Source organism: Hipposideros armiger, unplaced genomic scaffold (genome assembly GCF_001890085.2).
Source record: "Hipposideros armiger isolate ML-2016 unplaced genomic scaffold, ASM189008v1 scaffold_60, whole genome shotgun sequence".
NCBI classification, from domain to species: Eukaryota; Metazoa; Chordata; class Mammalia; order Chiroptera; family Hipposideridae; genus Hipposideros; species Hipposideros armiger.
Genome location: NW_017731410.1, coordinates 1,990,009 through 2,010,862, shown reverse-complemented (window position 1 = coordinate 2,010,862; position 20,854 = coordinate 1,990,009).

Sequence of the window (20,854 nt, the reverse complement as noted above, 5' to 3'; positions counted from 1 at the left end):
CGGCGACTCACGGCAGCCCAGCTCCAGGTTGAGCTGTTGTTCAGCATCTTAGCTGTAGAGGGCAGTGTCACTGGCCCTCATATGTGGGATCCGAACTGGCGCCCTCTGGCGTCCCAAGCGAGCTCTTAACCATCGCGCCACTCGGCCGGCCCTGGATTACTCATTTCTTAGTGTATCTCTGCTTCAATAGTCAGAGACTTATTAGGGAAATATTGGGGAAGTGGCAGTAAAGAGAAAACCAAAATGTAGAGTGGGAGCAATAAGGAAGGGAATGTGTATTGCTGAGCCGGGAAGAGAGGGCCTGAGAAAGTCTGGGTGGGAGTCAGTATGGAGGAGAATTTGAAAACAGGCAGTGGGAGTTAGGTTGAGTCACAGATAAGGGTATTATAGGTATTTAAGACGAAAAGCTTGAATGAGCAGAACCAGAGTAATGGGGGTGGATAAAACTGATGATGGAAAACAGGAGGCTGTAGCTGAGTAAAAAGAACAAGAGAATAGGTGAAAACCAGAGGTCAAGACCAGGTCACTGTTAGAAAAATTATCAGGAGAGCAGCAGCAGACACAGGCTCAACAGATAAGAGAGCTTTAAACCAAGGCACAATCTATTCAGCAGGAAATCTCCTCTTCTCTTGCTAAAGCAGGAAACAGATGATGTAATTTATAGAGCAAGTATTCCCAAGGCCTTGAGGGTTAAGATCAATGCCATCCTCAACAAATCCCTATTGAACAGATCCCAAGAGTGGAAGAGGGGTGGGTGGGACAGAGGGACCGCAACCTTCTCAAATTAAGTCAGTCATTTTTAAGGCATGTATTGACTTTGTAGTTATACTTCCAAAGAAAAATTTGTCATGGATGGCTTGACATTATGAGATGGAGTCTGACAATGGGAGAAAAATGTTTGCTATAAGGACTATCTCAGAATATCCAGGCCAAACAGTTGCTGCAATTAGTCTGGATTGGAAATAAGAACGGGAAGAGTGATTTTACATAGCATAACAAAAATCAGATAAATACAAGCCTTGGTCTCCCACAAAAGATATTACTATGATTCGTGGCTCCAACAGTAACATAAAATAACAACATATCTTATATTAAAGGAAGACTGAAGTGCTTGGATAGGATATCATGGCAATAAAAAAACAAAGACTTTATTAGTCTAGTAATACGTCATATATTATTTTATAGAAAATATCCATCACTTGAGTACTCAGTGGATCATGGAATAGTAAAATTGTAAGATTCCACAATGGAAAGAACTTGGAAAAGTAATTATGAAGTCATTTTTGACCTCTGAAAAAGTAGATTAATCTGAGGCAAAGTAATACAATATATCTTAACTCTGCAGGAGACCCAAAGTAGCTCATGAGCCCCTATTAAATAGGAACACTCTATTTACAGCTCCTTTCAAATCAGTAAAGCAAGAGCTTTCCCTGGGGGTGGGATAGGGTTGGCTGTTGATCTACAGTCAGTAATATGCTGAGGTTTTCCACAAATATAAATATAAATGTATTTTCACAAATATAAATACATGTGAACAACCGATTGTGCTTCAGGGAAGTTTTCTTAGATATGTCTGGGGTCACAGAGCAGTAAGAAAATTTAGAAAGATGTGTTATCAGAAACAAGATGTGGGAGTGTCCCATTTTCTTCTTTGTGATTACTTAATTATTTGGGAATAACTTTTAAAAATCCTAGTTCTAAAAATTTCCATTCAAACCAAGTCAATAAATATACTTAAAAACCCATCTGGTAAATTGGATAACTAGCACATATTTCCCTTCTAAAACATGTACTTAAATATATACTTACGTAGATTTTTTTTTTTAAATTAGTTTCAGGTATATAGTTACACATTTAAGAAATCTGAAAACAGCTTTCAAAGCAGAGTATTCCTCTGGATCTATGAAAGTAGTAGGCTAGTGAATTTAGCAAAATTTCTTGGTTTAACAGGCAGAAGGCCTGCTAGTACTTGCAGGTTACTGGAAAACCCCTTGAAGTTTCTTTCACCCAAATATGGGAGCACTTTTTTTTTTTTTTTTGAGGGAGCCAACAGAGATATCTCACATCTACCAAGACAACCTCCTCAGGACAGCATATGAGCAGGGGGGTTTCTATAGCAATCTCTAATGCAGTGCTTTTCAAGGGGAGGTGCAAAGGATACCTGTTCTGAACCACCCTACACTGTAGTTAAAAATGTGAATTCCTGGGCCTCATTCTCAGGTAATGAAATAGCATTGTTGGTAAGGGACCCTGAGAATCCGAAATGCAATGCACTCTACATCTGAGAGCTCCTGTTGGGGGCTCTTTTGCTCCCTCTTTTGCCAAATACGAAGACATTGTATTGCTTACCTTGACCATCAAGGTCTGGGGGAAAAGAGCAACCTTCTTGTGACTCCTTATGGCCATCTGAACCCAGAACAATTGCAGCCAACCAGCGAAGACCTCCTTCTAGTGTAGTTTTAGATGACCTCTCTGCTGGAGTTTTGTAGTTTCAAGTGGAAGATTATTTTGCTGCCTGGTTGTTTTGAGACCTTACAGATTCCTCTTTGTAGTTTTTCCCATTTGACTGTGAGGAAAAGACTTGATGGTACGTTTTGTTTTTATTTTCGCATTTCTGTGTTTTCTTTTCCTTTTTATTTAGTACCTACCTTTGTGATTTCACTATTCATTAGTTTAATTGAGGAATATTAATTTTTAATTTTTTTTGCGTTTGTTGATAATTTATGTTTTAGTGCTCTTTTCTCCTCCTTCTTGCTTTCTTTGATACTTTGGAGACTTTTTTTTAAAAAGAAACGTAAACAGCCAATAAGTGAACCAATCAGTCATCTTTCCCCCAACGCAGTATCTTTTTAAAAATCTTCCTCCAGGGTAATTGTGTCTTTTCTCCTTTACAGCTGGCTTCCGGTTCCTGATTGTGGAGGGACCCTGGCCTTTGTTTCTGCTTCCTTTCATATTGGGAGATAAGATAATAGGGAGTGACATCCTTGTCCCAGACAGGCTCTGGCTCTGGTGTGTGATTCTGCAAATATTGGATTTTCTCACACTCTCCCTTGTCACATAAGACCTCACAAAAGAAGAACTTCATGGTTCTTGAAGCTCTTTACAGGAGGGAAAAAAACACCCTCTTATTTCCTAGTTTTCTCTTCCCTCTTCCTTTTAAAAATTATTTTGGTGTTGATATGCTCAAAAAGAAAATGATGTTATTGTATTTCTCCAAAATATTTGATGACTTAAAGAGATCAGAGAGAAGTAGAGGTTAGAAAGGAATTCTGTGCCATTGGTTTTCTAAACACTTATCCCTAAAATTAGTTAATAATTTTACAATCTGAGCTCTCCTAACTATGAAAGGCATTTATTTCCTTGGGGAAATATAGAGTGAAATTCTGAACACAATACTTGCATTTACCCTTAATGGCTATAGACAACTACATTACCAGTGATAAGAGGTGGTGATTATAGACCAAGTAATTAAAATTAATAAGAAATTCTCAAACTTCATTTTATGTAATAGCTTCATGTTCCTCCCTACCGTTTTGTTTTGTTTTTTTTACAAATATAGTTTATAACTAGAGTTGATCCCCACCCCACCCCCACCCCCCGCTCCTTTCTCCATCCAGCCCATCATCTCATTCCCTCTAAAATGTCCTGAAGCATGGGTGCTGAAGACTGTATGGCGATGATGCTGTTTTCAAATATTGCTATCTTGAAGAGTTATGTGGTGTGCTGATAAGATCCATTTTCTAGAAGATTCAGGTTTGCGTCATCATGGCTGAATGATAGGGAGCCTGTCTAGAGAATTAAAGGGGGACTGCAAAAAGTTTTGTAATTCTGGGTTAGATGATCCAATTTCTTTGTTTTTTCTTTTCCTTTTTATTCAGTACCTTTTCATAATGGTGATAAATGTGCTATTTAGCAGTTCAATTAAGGAATAAATATATTTAATTTTTAACTTTTTGCCCACAATGTTTGTTGCTTTTGTTTTAGTACCCCTCCCTTACACCACACACACACAGACACACACACCCACACACACCTCATTCATAAATTTGAATTGCTTTAAGATTCAGATATTCATTTCTTTCATCCAATTCTATCATTTTTTGGGATACCTCCAACTAGCAATGGGCAAGTCAAATATTTAAAAAATGCATCCAGTAAAGTAGGACAAAAAAATCCTTTGANGCTTTGGACTTCCTAACGAATATAGCAGACAGTAGGAATAGTTTAGGGAAATATGTGGTAAGCGTCATACTATTCATATCACATCATTTCTGTTCCACTTTTATTTGGCAGACATTGCTATGCACTGGACTGCTCTTAGCTGTTGCCCTTTCTGAAGGAAGCTTCTTTGGTTTATTCTTTTAATCTTAACTCTACCTGACCTGACCTCAACACATTTTAATGGAAATATTCTTTTAGAGAAGAAAAAAAAAAAGGCTGATGGAGATCTCATTGAAACACCAGCTTGTTCAGTCTTTATAGATAAGAAGAGGCAGGAGTGGTTTCAGCATGCATAGAATTTCCATACATTGTAATTTGTTTTTCTCACAAATCAAAATAAGTTGCCATTGCCATTGGTAAGTAATAGGTTAGACTTAATTAGACAACATATTCCATAGCATATTTGAGAAATATTGCTGCAGTAGTTAAGCTGCATCAAAGTAACTCATAAAAGTGCATTCTAGTTGTTTCAGTGATTTTAAAAAATTTTAATATCCAGAGTTTTCTACAAATAGGTTTCTCTAGAGGTTTTTAAAAATTCATAATGCACAATGCTTAAAGAGTGGATACTGGATGTTATAGGATACTTAGAATGCTGAATAAATGCTAACCATGATGTTAGTCACAAAATGGAATAGCTATCCTACATGTCAAACAACCCAAAGTTTCTACTTAGCATGTATTTTTAAAAAGCTTTGCTTCTGGTTGAGCACACTGTTTTCTTGTTTCAACAATTATTCCAGAAGTCTGACTTATTAACCTGTTTAGCTGCTACCTCATAAAGGAAACCGTTGGAATTATGGAAGTGCTGATAAATTTCAAATTGTGTAATTTAAGAAGAAACCACATTGAATTCTGCCTTAGACAGAAATGGGCTCTGTTTGCATTCACAGGCAGTTTACAAGAAGCAGGAATACTCCACATTCATCTGCTTACCTGGGTTTCATTGTGTGGTAAATGCAAGGTGAGTGACAGCTATCACAGATCAATACAATTAGTACTGAAAGATTAGCACCAGATATCAAAGAGCATGTGCACACACTCACAAGTAGGCAATTTGAGTAAAACTGTAAATTAATGTATTAGGTTGAAGCATATGAAATTGCTATTTTTTTCTGTCAGAAGCATGGAATATTGGCAATTTCATTTGATTCAACCTTAGATCTTTCAGAACCCAAAAGGACTTTGGAAATAATTTAATCCAAGGTTTCTTAACCAGGGGTTAATATGGGTTGATTTCAAGGAACCAAGGAGCGCTGATCTATTTATTCATTCAATTAATAGTATGGGGTAGCCTATAATGTGCCAAGTACTGTTACAGTAACTGGGATATAAATACGAAAAAAGACTTCAGTCCCTTGCCCTCACATGTATTACATTTCAGTGGGAAAACCTGGCAATTAATATATAATATAATGTCACTACTGAATTGAATGCATGTGTGTGTGTGTGTGTGTGTGTGTGTGTGTGTGTGTGTGTGTGTGTATTTTCCTGGAGGGAGAGTTCATTGAATTCCTGAGAGTGGTTTATGATCACCAAAAGATTAAGAACCAGTAGCCTATTATACATTCTGCTCATCTGACAGGTGGAGAAACCAAAACAAAGACACTGGGTGATTTGCTCATCACCATGTAATTCATCAATGGGTGACTTAGGATCAGCACCCAAACTTCCCAGAGTCATCATTATCAGTCACTATCGTAACTGTAAGGAAGAGGATGTATGATTTGTCTCTTCTTTTCTGTATTTATTCTCTATTTTTATAGTACCCACACACCATTTCGACTCAACAAATTCATGCTAAGATTTGAGAATCTGGTCACACAGACTAGAGTCCTAACTTCAGCATTACAGCATTTTAGCTCAGTGACAGAAAATTGCTTAAAACCCTGGAGCCCCAGTTGCCACATCTGTAGAGTGATGAGTAAGTCCTAAGTGACAAATTATTGTGAGCATTGAAGGAGACCTTTTACACACACATACACACATGTGCCATCTGTTACTTGTTATAATGCCTTTCACCTGATAAGCACATCAGCTGTTATTATTATTACTCCATTTCTTTTTAAGATATTTTAAAGCCTATTCTTTGGTGCCATGTCCCCAGGCTCTAAAAACTCACTCCTTCTGTCATTACCAGGCTATAATTTAAATGGCAGACATTGGGCTTTCAGTAAATTTAGAGATTGGTGCATGTGCAGTAGTGACTAACTACAGCAGAATATCGAGCATGCACTGTGCAGTTTGACTGCCTGGATTCCCATCCTGGCTCCACCGTTTATTATGTACATAACCTTGAGCCTGTTACACAGATTTTTCTGTGTTTCCTCACACACACAGTGGTAATACTAAACTAGCTCACTCATAGAGTTGTTACGAGGATTAAATGAGTTAATATATATTCCCACAGTTCTGTGAGGTAGAGATTATTACGCTTGATTTAAATAATCAGGCTAAGAAAATTGGACAGGTTTGTCTACAGTCACACTGCTCTGTGTGGCACAGCCATTATTTGAACTCAGAGTCAGTACTTAGTGTTTCTCAGTGGCTTTGATAAACAATAGGCAGGGGGAGGGCCTGGTATGCCCTCTAGAGCTCCCAGCATGCTCTTTTATAAACCTTTGTCCTCCTAGAGAGGAGTAAGAGAAGCTGTCCAGGGTACCCTTTTTCATTGACATTCAGCCAACCGTCTGTTGACTTGACGAACACCCTGAGGGCTTAAATATGTAAGTCCAGTGATCTTTGCCATCACATTTGAGACTGCTTCAAATGTCAGATTTCCACCAGATTATAAACTCCTCGAGAGTATTTTATGTGTCTGTTGCTCCTAGCAGTGTTTTACATAATGCTGGGCACATGGTAGATTCTCGAGATATTATATGCCTATTTCAGATGATTTTCTCATTCGTCTTTGTGTTGTTCTGTGTTGTCTGAATTTTTGTATCATAAACATGCAGTCGTTGTTTAATAAAACTATATTTTATCCCTGTAAAAAAACAGTGTGTGAATTGATTTGTTGGTGACTTGCCATATCTGACCCTTTGAAATCCATCCTTTAACTTTGGCAAGCTGGCCGTATGTGGCTGTCCCTGCCCAAAGGGATCCTGACTGATCTTCTCTGGTGGCAACAGGGTTTGGCTCCCTCCTTCCTGTGGGATAAAGGAGAGGCTTGGAAGAGTGGTCAGATCGGAAGGCCCTAGAGGCCAGCTCTTTTCCCACAGTCTTTCCTCAGTCCCTGACTCAGACAGGAGCTGGCCCTGTTCTTTGTTCTCCTCTCTCCTCTCCACACTTAATGTGCCCAAGTTGTTTTCCAAAGAACAGGCCATGTAAAGTCTGTGACCCAAGCTTTATTGATAAGGAAGAGAGACAAGTGGAAAGTAAAACAGACCTCCAGCATTCTGTGCACAGGGCATTTTTTTTAGAGCAACCTAGTTCTTTTACAACAGAAGGGAGACACAGAAGGAAGAGGTCAAATTTCTGGTGATATTTAGCTTCTTACTCCATTCCCTTCAGGAACTATTTGTGCCTCCGGATCATTTTTTGCTTGTAAGAATTATTTTGTGTGTGAGTGTGTGTGTGTGTGTGTGTGTGTGTACAAGAGATATGTCATTTTCCTTTTTACTGTTACAACTCGGGAAAGGTTTAAAATCTTTGCCTATTTCATTTTCACAAACTAAAGCCTGACATAAATCATACATTTTATAGGGTTAACTGATATTGCAGGGCAAAACTTGGGTAGCATTTTCATACAATGATAGTGATTGACTTGGCAAAGATGGAAAATATTGGATAAGAAACATTTAGCTTTCTTCTGGGATCAGGGCACCCTTATAAGACTCTGAGGTGCTGCACTGGGGAAATTATCAAAGGGTGAGAAACAGCACAAGTGGTTCAGCAGCAAACAGGTTGATGGTGAAGAAACCTTCAAGGACTTCAAAATATATACTCAGATATAAACTTAGAGTGCAAGTTATCTATATCGTTAAAGGAAATGGATACATATGTCTTCTATTATGTAGGTCCTTTTGTATTTCAAAGAAAAACCTTCAGACTTCCCTAGGTCTATTCACCTGAAGTGTCCACTGAAGTGTCCCTAATGGATATCTTCAAGCTGTAGGGAAGTTGGGCTGGGGAGACTATTCTCAAGCACTGCATAGGAAATTTGAGAATGATTTTGTGTCTCTTATTTTATTTAGGATAATAATATATAATTCTTTAAAATCTTAAAACAGATGTTCTAGGAAGATGCATCAGGCTTACTATTAGGCTTGGGCCACCCCCCTTATTTGTCAACATGTACCTATATGCATTTCTGTGTATTTTTGTTTAAAAAGCCTTAGATGATGAATTTTTTTTTTTTAAGAGTAAACAGGGGCATTAAAAACCACAAGAACCTGTTTGTGAGTTTCAGATTCACCTTGGTTCTCTAGGATCTCAAGTCATTTGACATGAAAAATTTTTAAAGAAGAATATCTTTTAGTCACTCTGCTCAGAAGGGCTGTATGCATTATAAGTATTTTCCAGAGTTTTTATGTGTACTGAATAATGACTAGCTTTTCATATACAACATTTACATCGTTTTGTATAATATCTGACAAATACTTAGAAGTTACAAAAATGCTCAATATGTTTGAGTTATCCTCCGAATTAATCTGAATTATCAAAATCTGAACTGACATGTCAAAGAATGAAACAAAAGTGGTGGGTTTTGTAATTAGAAGGAGCCGACATCCCCATAAGAACAGCCTCTAAGACCAAGGAAAGCGAAACTAGAAAGGGTCTTGTCACATCAAGATCTTTATCACATTAAGGAGGCATAAAGAAAGCTGGGAAGGAGTATAAGGCACATCCTGGAAAAAACACCCAGAAATTTAGTGGCCAAGTTATATGTGCTTCTGTTTGATTTTCAGTCATATATTAAAAATACAGTCCATACTAGAAAAGTCATGGAATTATCAATTTGAGAGCTAGATGGACTTAAAGCAACCACGATGGTCCATCATCATACACGTTATCTTCATATTACAGTCGGACAACCGAGATGAAGAGCAGTCACCCACATCCATGTTACTGACAAGTGGTAAATGGGGGTCCTCACCCACGTTTCCTGCGTCTGACTGCAGAATTCTTCCAGCTTACTCTGCTGCTTGCCCATGAGTCAAGTCATGTGGTAAGTAGCTTCTGGGTGGTGATGCAAGCATTTTTTTTTTAATTCAACTTTTAAAATAAGTAATATAGGCAGTTTAAATAATGGAGAAAACACCGTTAGAACATGCTTATCAACACTTATTTAACTATACCACGCTTCACTTTGGAGAGGCCAGTATCTTAAGTGAATGAACCCTACAGGTACTAATTTAATGAAAATAGTCCTAGGGAATATTCACATACGGAATTTCTTCTAGCAGTTTAATTTTAAACAGCTGGCACGCATTTGTTAAGCTGTAGTCTACTTCACTTTTTGAAAAGAATGATTTTTTTTTCCACTTGTAAGTGGAACTTTGCAGAGAGTCTGACTGTATCCCCCTACTTGAGCTTATAGGATAGCAGCTGCTCGGGGACTCTGCTGGGTAGCTTGGGCCTTTTGTCCTCCACCTGTGTCCAGCTACTAGAATTAGGCTGTGGTACGCACTGATTAAAGGCTGAGCGACTGGCTGCTTTCCAGGGTCCCATTGTTTATGCCCTTCCTTTCATTTAATGTTCTGTTTCTGTAATTACTGATGTTGTTGAATTTGATCAAGAACCCAGGTGTGCCACCCCTTGCAGGCCCATGTCACCCCTTGCAGGTCCGTGTCACCTCTAGGTTCAAGAATCCACAGACTAGTTGGAACAGAGGAGCAGAGGAAGAAGGAAACAAAGAATATTTATTGCCTTGACTTCAAAATATGGTGAGAAAACTTTGCAAAATACAGGTTAAAAGATTGCAGCAATTCCTTGACAGTTTCATTGTGGTTTGTTTTAGCAACGCCTGCATGCTCTCTGCAGCTGGATCCGAATGTATCAAAATGAGAAGTACAACATGGCCCACCCTGACTCCCCACCTTGCTCTTATCAAACTCCATCTGACAAATGAAACAACAGGAAGTTTTGCTGGAAGCTGTTAATGTCTGGGGTTAAACAGCAAGCAGTGAGTGGTTTAGAAATGTTGTAAGCATTGTCCTTGCCTCTCCTGCAATGTGGTAGGCTCCAGGGTCAAAAGAGGACAAGTGCATATCAAAAGCAAACCCCTGAGTTTGGGTTTTTCTCCTGCTATATTCTCTGGAAACTCTTCCTTGCCTAATATGGCACAGCGTGTCCCACTTATACTGTCCAGGTGTACAACTAAACCTTTCTGAAGACAGAGGGGATGAGGGAGTAAAATGCAGTCATGGCGTAAAACAGGCAAGGTGTCACTAATAAATTTCTAGGCACAAGTTAAAGTACAAACGAATCCTTGTGTGGTCCTTTCTTCTGTTCACTTACTTTAGGATGTTTAGGGCTTAGGTTTATCTAGATAGAACCACCAGTAGGAACTGAGTCATTCATTCATCAGGTCAACAAATCTTTATTGAAGGCTGAGTCCTCAATATTGCATGCCAAGGACTCAGGGCTGTAAGAACTTAGTCATAGCACCTCATGGTATGGATCTTGTAGAAAGCTATTGCTTCTAACCTTAATCTACTCTTGAAAGCAGCCTTTCTCAATCAGCTCCCTCAGAAAATTAAGGTGTACAGAAAATGATTTGACTATTTTCTCAGTTCTTTCAAGGATAGTAGTAGTTGGTGTCATTCCAGATGCAAAGGAGGTAAGCTAATTCATCACATACAATGGATGCCTTAGGCCATTGGGACTTAATTAACCCTGCTTGATGAGACTTTCTCAAAAGGAATAAGGTCCTGTGTTCTTGGAGTCCCCACTACAACCTTAGTCAAAACTAGTATGAGTAGCTATCGTTATTAATAATTAGGAAATTCACAACACCCTCTTATCCCCCTATGCAAGTGGCTTTGAGAAGAAAAAGACAAATAGCAGTTAGTAGATTCTCCTAAGAAAAATAACTCCTAGTGTTGAGCAAGTTGGGTGAATATTTTATGGGGGAAAATGCTGTCAGAGGTGATCGGTAATCAGGTAGCGAGGTACATTGATTTTGCCTGGGAAGAAAGAAGGTGAAGCAGGTGAGAGTTTCTGGGGACTAAAAAAAGGTGAGGACCAGACATTTAATAGAAGTTGTTGTGAATGTACAATGAGCTAGAATCTCTTTAAATGTTCCTGAGAGATGCAAATAAAGATTGGAATTACCATTTTGCTCGTGCTTATTTAAAGACAGCTCTCATGCCCGGGACCCCATGGATTTTGTTTTGGTAGGGTTATATTCCTATGAGCACAGCTGCTCACCAGTTATCTGGGATGCCTATGATCTGACTCTCTGGTACAGGCCTTTATTCTAACAGGTTTCCTACCTCTTGTATTTCAGACCCTCTATCCTGAATTACCTCTTTATTTCTCTTTCCTGTTCCCTCAGTGTATTAGTCAGGGTTCTCCAGAGAAACAGAACCAAAAAGCCATATGTGTATATATGCCATAAAAATGTATACACATTTTAAGAAAGGAAAACTGTATTAAAATGGTAATACTCAATGTATACCAATAACAAGAGAAAAATACAAGTCATGTTTGACTCCTGCAATTACAAGAGGTGCTCCAAGTGGTTACCATCAGCATATTTTAGTACAGTTTTTTCCTTTCTTAAAATGTGTATACATTTTTTTGGCACCTTCTGTGTGTGTGTGTGTGTGTGTGTGTGTGTGTGTGTATGTGTGTATGTATATATTTGTATACATATATAGTCTTACCATAGGGAATCCGTGGTTCATGAGATTATAGCGGCTGAGAAGTCCAGATCAGACCCAGGAGGGTTAATTAGGTATAGTTCTAGTCCTAGTCCGAAGGCCTGAGAAGCAGAAGAGTCGATAGTGTAATTTCCAGTTCAACTCTGAGTTCAAGGACAAAAGACTGATGACGTCTCAGCTCAGACAGTGAGACAGAACAAGAGAAGGCTCAAATCCTTTCTTACTCCTTTGGCTATGTTCAGGCCTCCAGTGGATTGGAAGAGGAATACCCGCATTAGGGAGGGAAATCTGATTTACTCAGTCTACCTATTCAAATGTTAATCTCATCTACAAACACACTTACAGACATACCTAGAATAAAGTTCAACCAAGTATCTGGCACAGTGTGGACCAGTCAAGTTGACAAAAAAAATGAACTACAGTCAATTATTTAAATCACTCTGTTACCCAGACTTGTACTTTTTATTTCAGCCTCTCTATTCCTTTTCATAAACCACTCCTCTGCCACTAACATACATGTATATATGACATTTTTTTAACATTTCTATGCTAAAGAAACACTAAGTTGAAAAATTCCTACTTATCCTTTTGTAGTATTCTTATTTAGATATTCCTATTATGTAGGGTTGATGATGCGCTCCATTGACTTACATTAAAATTTAAAAGTATTTTAGGCTACGTTTATATACTGATACGGACTCCATCTTCATCCCTTTTCTTCTCACTCCTGCATATTACCAGTCTCTCTCCTGCTAGTATAACCACTCAGTTTATAGTGATTTTGGCTAGGGACAAGAGACTTTCCACACAGGAGAAGAAATCTGAGGTCAGACAATTAAGTTCACAAAATCATCTTAGAAAAAGTATTACATACCTCATTACTGAATATCACTATGGACACCTTCGAAGTACTCCACTTGGGAAGCTATGCACCAACGCCAGAGCCTAGTCCACCTTTCAAAGCAATTTTGGAACTCTTTTTCTAGAATTACCATCAGAGCTACCGTTGTATTCCCCTCAATGTCTTGAATGTCATCAAAATGTCTTCCTTTCAATATTTCCTTTATCTTTGGGTAAAGAAAGAAGTCACTGGGGGCCAGATCAAGTGAGTAGGAAGGGTATCCCAATACAGTTATTTGTTTACTGGCTGAAAACTCCCTCACAGAGGGTGCTGTGTGAGCTGGTGCATTGTCATGATGCAAGAGCCATGAATTGTTGGTGAAAAGTTCAGGTTGTCTAATTTTTTCATGCAGCCTTTTCAGCACTTCCAGATAGTAAACTTGGTTAACTGTTTGTCCAGTTGGTACAAATTCATAATGAATAACCCCTCTGATATAAAAAAAAAGGTTAGCAGCATTGTTGCAACAAGTTTGCAAACTTAGTGGTCAGACCTCATATGTGTCTGTATGGATTGACATTGTATGACATTGAAATGTGTTTTTTTCTGTCAGCTTCATCTTGTTTCCATCAGTGTGCTGTTGTGTCTGGGACATTCAGAATCCTGACTTGTCCTGTGAAAGAGAAACTATTTCAATTCTGTGTTTTAATTTTCCATCTTAAGTGAAAAAGTACTAATAGCTTAATTTTTCTTTACATTCCCCTCTGAATTTTATCCAGTTTATGTGCCTAAACTTAATGTCTCTGTTTGCAAGTGGAATGTGGGAAAAGAAGAAACATTGATCATTTCTAAATAGGTTCTCAAATACTTATGAATTTTCCAGTGGGCCCAGAGCCTCATCATTGAGTGCAAAAAATGTAGGCTAGAGAAACAGAGTTGTTGAAATAGAGAGTTGTAACCAGAACAATTTATTACTCTTTATTTAAAAATATCCCACTTTGTTCTTACTTCATTTAAAGAAATAAAACAAGACCAACCATTTATTAGAAGTGGTCACTACATTATCACCAAAACTCTTGAAGTACAGTGTTCAACTAAGCATCAAATGTAAAATGCTTCAAAATAGTAGCTAGAGGAACTTTATGACAGGAAATGCTTCAAAAAGATAAACCATTAATATCCTTTGATTCCTGTATTAGATTAAGACAATTGTTGTTGTTCAGAATCAGTGAAAATAACACTACCAATATATGCTCAAGACATTTTGGTGTGTGTTTGTTCAATTAAAACAATATATTCAATTGTTTTAATTGAATATAGGAGGAAACACTTTCATTAGAAAATTAAGCACTTTACCTTAGGTTTTTAGATAAATTTGTTCAAAAGTTGATCCTTTCTCAGTTTCAGTCAAGTTTCTATCATTCAAAAGGGGATGATTTCAGCCTGGTTAGTGTCATTTGCTCCTTACAGAAGTCCTTGTCTCCTCACTGCATGAAATCCTCCATTGCACTCCTCTTTTCCATCAAGAGTGGTCAGCAGTGTGTTGAACATATATCTTTCTGAGATATTCAGGTGACTCAGACCCCTAGTAAAATTATACTATGTGGAACCTCCTGTTGTATGCATGAGCACAAAATTCCAGATTTCAGATTCAATTTTGAGAAACGATAAAGTGAAAAGGGCCCTGTGTTGACTTGCCTGGGCATCAGAAAATTTAGTATTTAGTACTTTTGTAGTGCTAACCAGGTGGGTGACTGTTGAAAGTTGGTTTCCCCAGAAAAGAGGTTTAGTTGGGGAGTGGAGTCAGAATCTGTAGCAGCAAATGCAGTGTGATGGGACAGAGGAAGAAATTGGACTGCAGTGAGGTCTCAGCAGAGGCCTCAGTAAATCCCATGGCAGCATTGTGGAGCTGGGATGACTCTTCAGAGTAGTTCTGACTTGGGTAAAGGCAGGGAACAGGTCTTTGAACTCCAGCATAAACACTTGTTGAATGTGTGCTGCCCTTGAGAAGGGGGAATCACGTTGGGTGTCTTCTATGAAGGTCCATCTCTGGAGAGGGACTCAGCTTGCAGTTCCAGAAACTGGAGAAATGAATACTTTAGTCCTGAAGAATAATCTATGTGTTTCATCCTAGTCTACCTACCCCTTGACTTGCTCAGGTACACTTGGTTCAAATAAATTCTGGAACACCTCCTTTGGGATTCTGGTTAATGCATCTACCCACTGCAGCTGATCTTCACCTTTTCTCTCCTCTACTATTCAGCCTGGACTCTTCTATATTTGCTTGCATCTCTGCTAGTTTAAGTGGATTAACTAATAGGTGACCCAGACCTTCATCCCTGAAAGATGTAAGCCCAGATCACCATGCTGTTTTCAGGCCATTGCTGACACATTTGTCCATTTATCATCAGAGTTGCTCAAGGAAGTAGTAGGAGATATCTTAGTGAGTTGGCTGGGTGAGAAACTCATTCTCTGCTGTAATCATTGTGTAACTGCTGCTCTTGATTGGGATCAAAAACCCCTGCAGGATGATGACTTCTTTCCTTGATTCCTGGTGTCTTGGAATTTGAAGTATGAAGTGACCAGGAAGCAGCTGTAGCTTAAATTTTGATGAAACTCTTCCTACAGAGCCCATATTTAAGGGGACAAGAAATACAAATTCTTCAAACAAATTGCCGCGAGTGAGGGTGAGTGGAGTCACTCCTAATATGACTGTAAGTCACTTCTACTGTGACAGCAACTCTTGGCATTTCAATCACCACATCTGGAAAAATGAAGTCCTTGATTTGGATGACCAATTTCTAACATTCTTTCCATTGCTGATAATCTGTGATTCTCCATATGATCTAAGATTATTCATAATTCAGAAACTTTGGACATATGTGCAAGTCAACATCAAAAGGACTAAAAATGTACTGTTTGCAGTAAATATCTCTTCAAAAATGAAGCCCTTTTTGAGGACTTAGATACTTCAGACCTCACTAAAATAATAAAAGACTAAGATAAGATAAATGCCCATGACATTATTTATTTTCAGTCATACAACATTATAATTTATATCTGTTCACACTACAGCATGATCACAGCCAAAATTCTAGTTTCTATTTGTCACCATACATTTGACCCATTTACCCATTTTGCCCTCCCCCTACCCACTTCTTCTCTGGTAACCACTAATGTGTTGCCTGTATCTATTAGTTTGTTTTTGCTTTGTTTTGTTTGTTCATTTGCTTCTTTTTGTTTTATATTTCACATATGAGTATAATCATATATATATTTTTTGTTCTTTTCAGTTAGTATGCCCTCAAGGTCCATCTGTATTGTGTCAATGGCAAGATTTCGTCTTTTTTTATGACCAAGTATTATTCCTTGTGTATATATAAATACCACATCTTTAATTTATTATTTTTATCCCTTCAGATATACCCTGTAAGATTAAACAGACTACCATTGTTAGAATTATTATAGTTCTGGATTTCAACCTAGTTTTTTATTTCATTGTTGATGTTAATTTTTGCTGTAACCTAGGTAACTTGAGTTATTTCTTTGGATATTGGTCTCCCCATTTATGAAACAAGAGGCCACGGTAAGATGTCTATCCATTCCTTCCCAGATCAAATATTGTATATTTCTATGATTCACTTTTGAGCTATTAATATTTTTTTCATTAAGTTATATTGTAACTAAGTATTTTGAAGTCCAACATGCTTTAAGTTAAATACTATTATTGGTGCTTGTGTTTTTCAAAGTGGGTAATTGTAACATTAGGTTTATAATTAAACTTAATATATTATTTAAAAACTCAAACCAGCGATAGAATAAAACTAAGAAACACAAATTTTACCCTCTTGTTTGAGCAGCATTTGTTAAGTTAATAAATTGCAAATACTACAGAATTATTATTCAGTTCTCCCCAGTAGAAAAGGCACCCACCTTGACTTAGAACAATGTGACATCTATTCTTATAATTCTCAGCATTGTGTATCATAAACACAAGTGAAACAAAGCTGATTATTTTTAAATACTCTTTTGGTATGAACTCCTTTGATCTTTTGAAGCACAGATTTTACTTTGAAGTTTACAGTGTTCAAGCCATCAGTTGCAAAGCACAAAGAAGGCTGTTACATAACATCTATGAGAAGACTATTTTCTACCCTATATCAGTTGTCATGATTTTAGCTATGTTCATAGTCAATTAACAATGCCTAAGATCCTTTTCAATAAAAGATTTGGATATACTCGTATAAAATAAGGCAATGTAAGTTTTAAGACACGTATATATCAAATATACATATTCATTTATATATAGCATGTAAATATACCCACACACATTGTTTTCTTTTATTTAGTAATGCTTTCTTGCAATTACCTGTGTCAATGGAGGGAGCCTGGGCTGGGATCTGGAGGACCTGGATTATAGTTCAGACTCTACTATTAGCTATGTGACCTTCCATAATGTTCTTAATCCCTTTGGGGCTCGAATAAGGGGATGGATTAGGAAGGCCCTTAGTGGGTGTTGAAGTGATGTGATTTCTTCCCAGTGCTCTGAATGTCAAAGTGAGGAAATTCAAAGAAGGGCGGGTAAATAGTGGGAGTACCTATGACTTTAAAGGCAGCCAAATGCTTCACCATCTAATTAGTGACGCGCATGAATGGGTGAACCAGATTCCCACTGCCCCGACCCACTACCCACTATCCAGCGAAACCACAGCCAAGTGAATGACTTTGGCAGAATCAACAGGGAAAGAAGACCCCGTTGAGTCTGACTCCAGCCTGGCACAGTGAAGAGACAGGAGAGGTGTAGAATAAGTGTGTGTGTGTGTGTGTGTGTGTGTGTGGTGGGGGGGTCCCTGGGGCTAGTGGGGTCTGCCTGCCTTGCAGGAGCAGGGGAAGCAGGTGAAATACCACTACTTCTATGATTTTTTTTTTCTTTCACTGACCTGGTGAGGTGGGGAAGGGAGAGTGAACCCAGGGATGGGGGAAGGGGAGGGTCTGGCTTATGGTGCCAAGTGCCCTGGAGCACCCCATGGGGCGTGACCAACTTCCAGGTTGCTACCAGGTGGAAAAAAGTAAAATAAACAGTAATAAAGTAAAATAAAATAAAATAAGGGGGTCGACAGTTGTTTTTAATCTCTCTTTTGAGTATGGGCCCCTTTATGAATATGGTGAAATGTACAGTACTCTCCCCCCCGACCTCCCCAAATCATGAATACATACTAGAGTTTTGTGTGACTTTGAGGAAGGTCATTAACTCCTTGAAGTACATTCACGGACTTGAGAGTAAGAATAACCAGACAGAAGAAGTTTTGAACTTTATATTATGATAGGAGTCTCAAAATCACTTTAGGATCCTGAATAATTATCAGTAAGTTCTTTCTGCTAACAGACTTTGCCCTTCAGTTCCTTCAGATGTGTCTCAGGTGTCTCAGGTTTGCTTCTTCCTGACACCGAACCTTGGCTTCTTAAGAACATGCTTGTAGCTGGAGAACAGTGTACAAGCTGCAGAAAGAAAATCGTGTGCATCCAGCATAACTCTGGACCATCTGAGGAAATCAGGTCATTGACTGAAGTTTACAGAGGAGCCAGAAAACTTGGTTTAATAACAGCTCACACAAAGCAGACTTGGGGATTTTACTTGACTACAACCTCCCTCTGAGCCAGCAGTATGATGTAATTTCTAGAAACGTTTGTACAAGCCCATATAGCTTTTAAATAAGTTAAAATTTCAAGTCCTGGATGATTAAATTCCAGGGCACAGGACAGGCCATGCCATATTTATAGCTTTGGGGCATGTCATGGAAATCATAATTTGAAGCGTCACTGTTGGAATGAAAAAAGAATTTAAAGGAAGTGGACAGGAAGAAGAAGGACCTGGAAACTTAGCCTTAGGAGAAATGGTCACAAGAACCAGGGGTGTTTCATCAAAGAAAGTGAAATCTAGATTGTCTTCAAATATTCCATGAGCATGACATGATAAGTGGAGCCATATTACTCTGCTAACTCTGGAGGTCAGAACTAAGCCAGTGGCTAGATTGAGTTTAGTGTGAGGATGGGCTTTCCAACAACACACACTGTGCATATATGAGACAAACTTCTTCGTAAAGGGGTGGAGGACAAAGGCAAGAGATGAAGCAGAGGCTGCATAAACTCCTTTTCAGGAAGATTTCAGAAGGGATCCAGTTTGGGGTGGGATGAAAAGAGCAGTGGTTAGTGAGAGAGAAGCCTTAATGAAATCTAAAAAAAAAAAAAAAAGAAAATTCTTTTGACTATTAGATTCTATAACTCTAGATATTTTGGGGTGGAAGAAGTGGCTTGGGAGAGGTGCTTACTAGAAACAGAGTATAGTCTTTTCTGAAGCTTTAAAGGACACGAGGAAAGAGGCCTCCTGCTTGGTCACTGATCCCAGAATGTGGGTGTCAGTCTGGCAGTTGAGGTAAAGATGAGGAATAGGAGGCTGTCTGTCACTCACTGTGATGATTGCCAGATTACATAGTAAAATTCTTGCCCTAAATGAAAGGCGCTATTGTAAATAGAACCTGGCCACATACGGAGACTACACTAAGTGTCAATAAGCAGAAATAGCAGCAATGCTGTCCTGCATGCAGTGTATACTTGATTCATTCTTCACTACAACCCTGCAGGGGACTCACTGATGACATCCTTATCCTCATTTCACAGAAGGAAAACAGAGGCTTAGATAAAGTAATATAGCAAGTAGTAATAGAGCTGAAGCTTGAACTCAGCTAATAGGACATGCAATTAACAATTATGCCATACCGCTGCCTCAAACTAATCTGTTTATTACAAAGATTCCACAGTGTTATTTATTCTTTCTCAGGTTCATGGACCACATTTATATGTCTGCAATGATTTTCAGTATAAGATTCTTTATAAGAGTCATTGAACAAATATTGATTGAGCACTCTTATAGGTCAGACACTGGTCTGGGGTTGGGGATACAGTATGAACAAAACAGACACAGGAGTCCATGTCCCACTTAAACATTCTAGTGGAGAGAGACAACTAGTAAGCCAGAAGGACATTTAGAATTCTGTTAGAAAGCAATGAATACTGTGAAAGAAAATGAAATATATCAGGAAAAGGGGGGTAGAAAATGCTGGAGGAGCAGCTTTAAATTGGAATGTAGGAGTCCCATTGGAAAGTGATATTTGGGAGGTGGCAGATCCTCCTTTGATCTATGTGACTATGAATTCCCCACAGCTCTGCATGGAAAGGATTAGGGAATCTTGGAGATACCCCTAAGAGCAGTTCAAGTTGCTACTTTCATCCATAGTACATGCTTATGTGGGCCCAAGAACAATGGATTAAATAGAATGTGAAAATAAAAATGAGAAGTGCAGTGTTCAATCCTGAAATTGTTCACTGGCCCTGAAGGCCAAGTGCCTTGGCTGCTGCATCCTTCCAACTGAACTGTGGGAAAAACAGGCCATCTGCTTATGGCTTGTGTGGAAGTGAACCTTTCAGATTTACCAGTGGCTCCAAGGGAAATACCAGAGATCTCTTGAATAAATAGTATGCATTCTTGTGTAGCATGTAGTGAAGTTTCCTAAAAAGGAAGATCTGACAGGATGTCTAGTGTTTTGCTAACTACCTCCATTTGTCATTTTTGCTGCTGGGTCAAGCAATTTGAGTTTTGTGGGAAATCTCTAAAGCTCTCAAGAGTCCAATGCCTTTTTGTTCCTTTTCTTTACACATATGTGACTTTAAGGCAGACAACTTATTTCTGGCCCATAGGTATATTTTTGTTCCTAGATTGCTGAAAAAAAAAAAGCATAAAAAACATGGAATGGTAAGATCTATTTCCTAGATTGACAAACTCTGAGCTCCTTGAAGGCAGTAATTATGGCTTATTGATATTTGTATCTAACCATTATCATATATATAACCACATATAACCACTTGAATTTTATAGGTAGGCAGTAAGTACATTACAAGTTGAATAAAT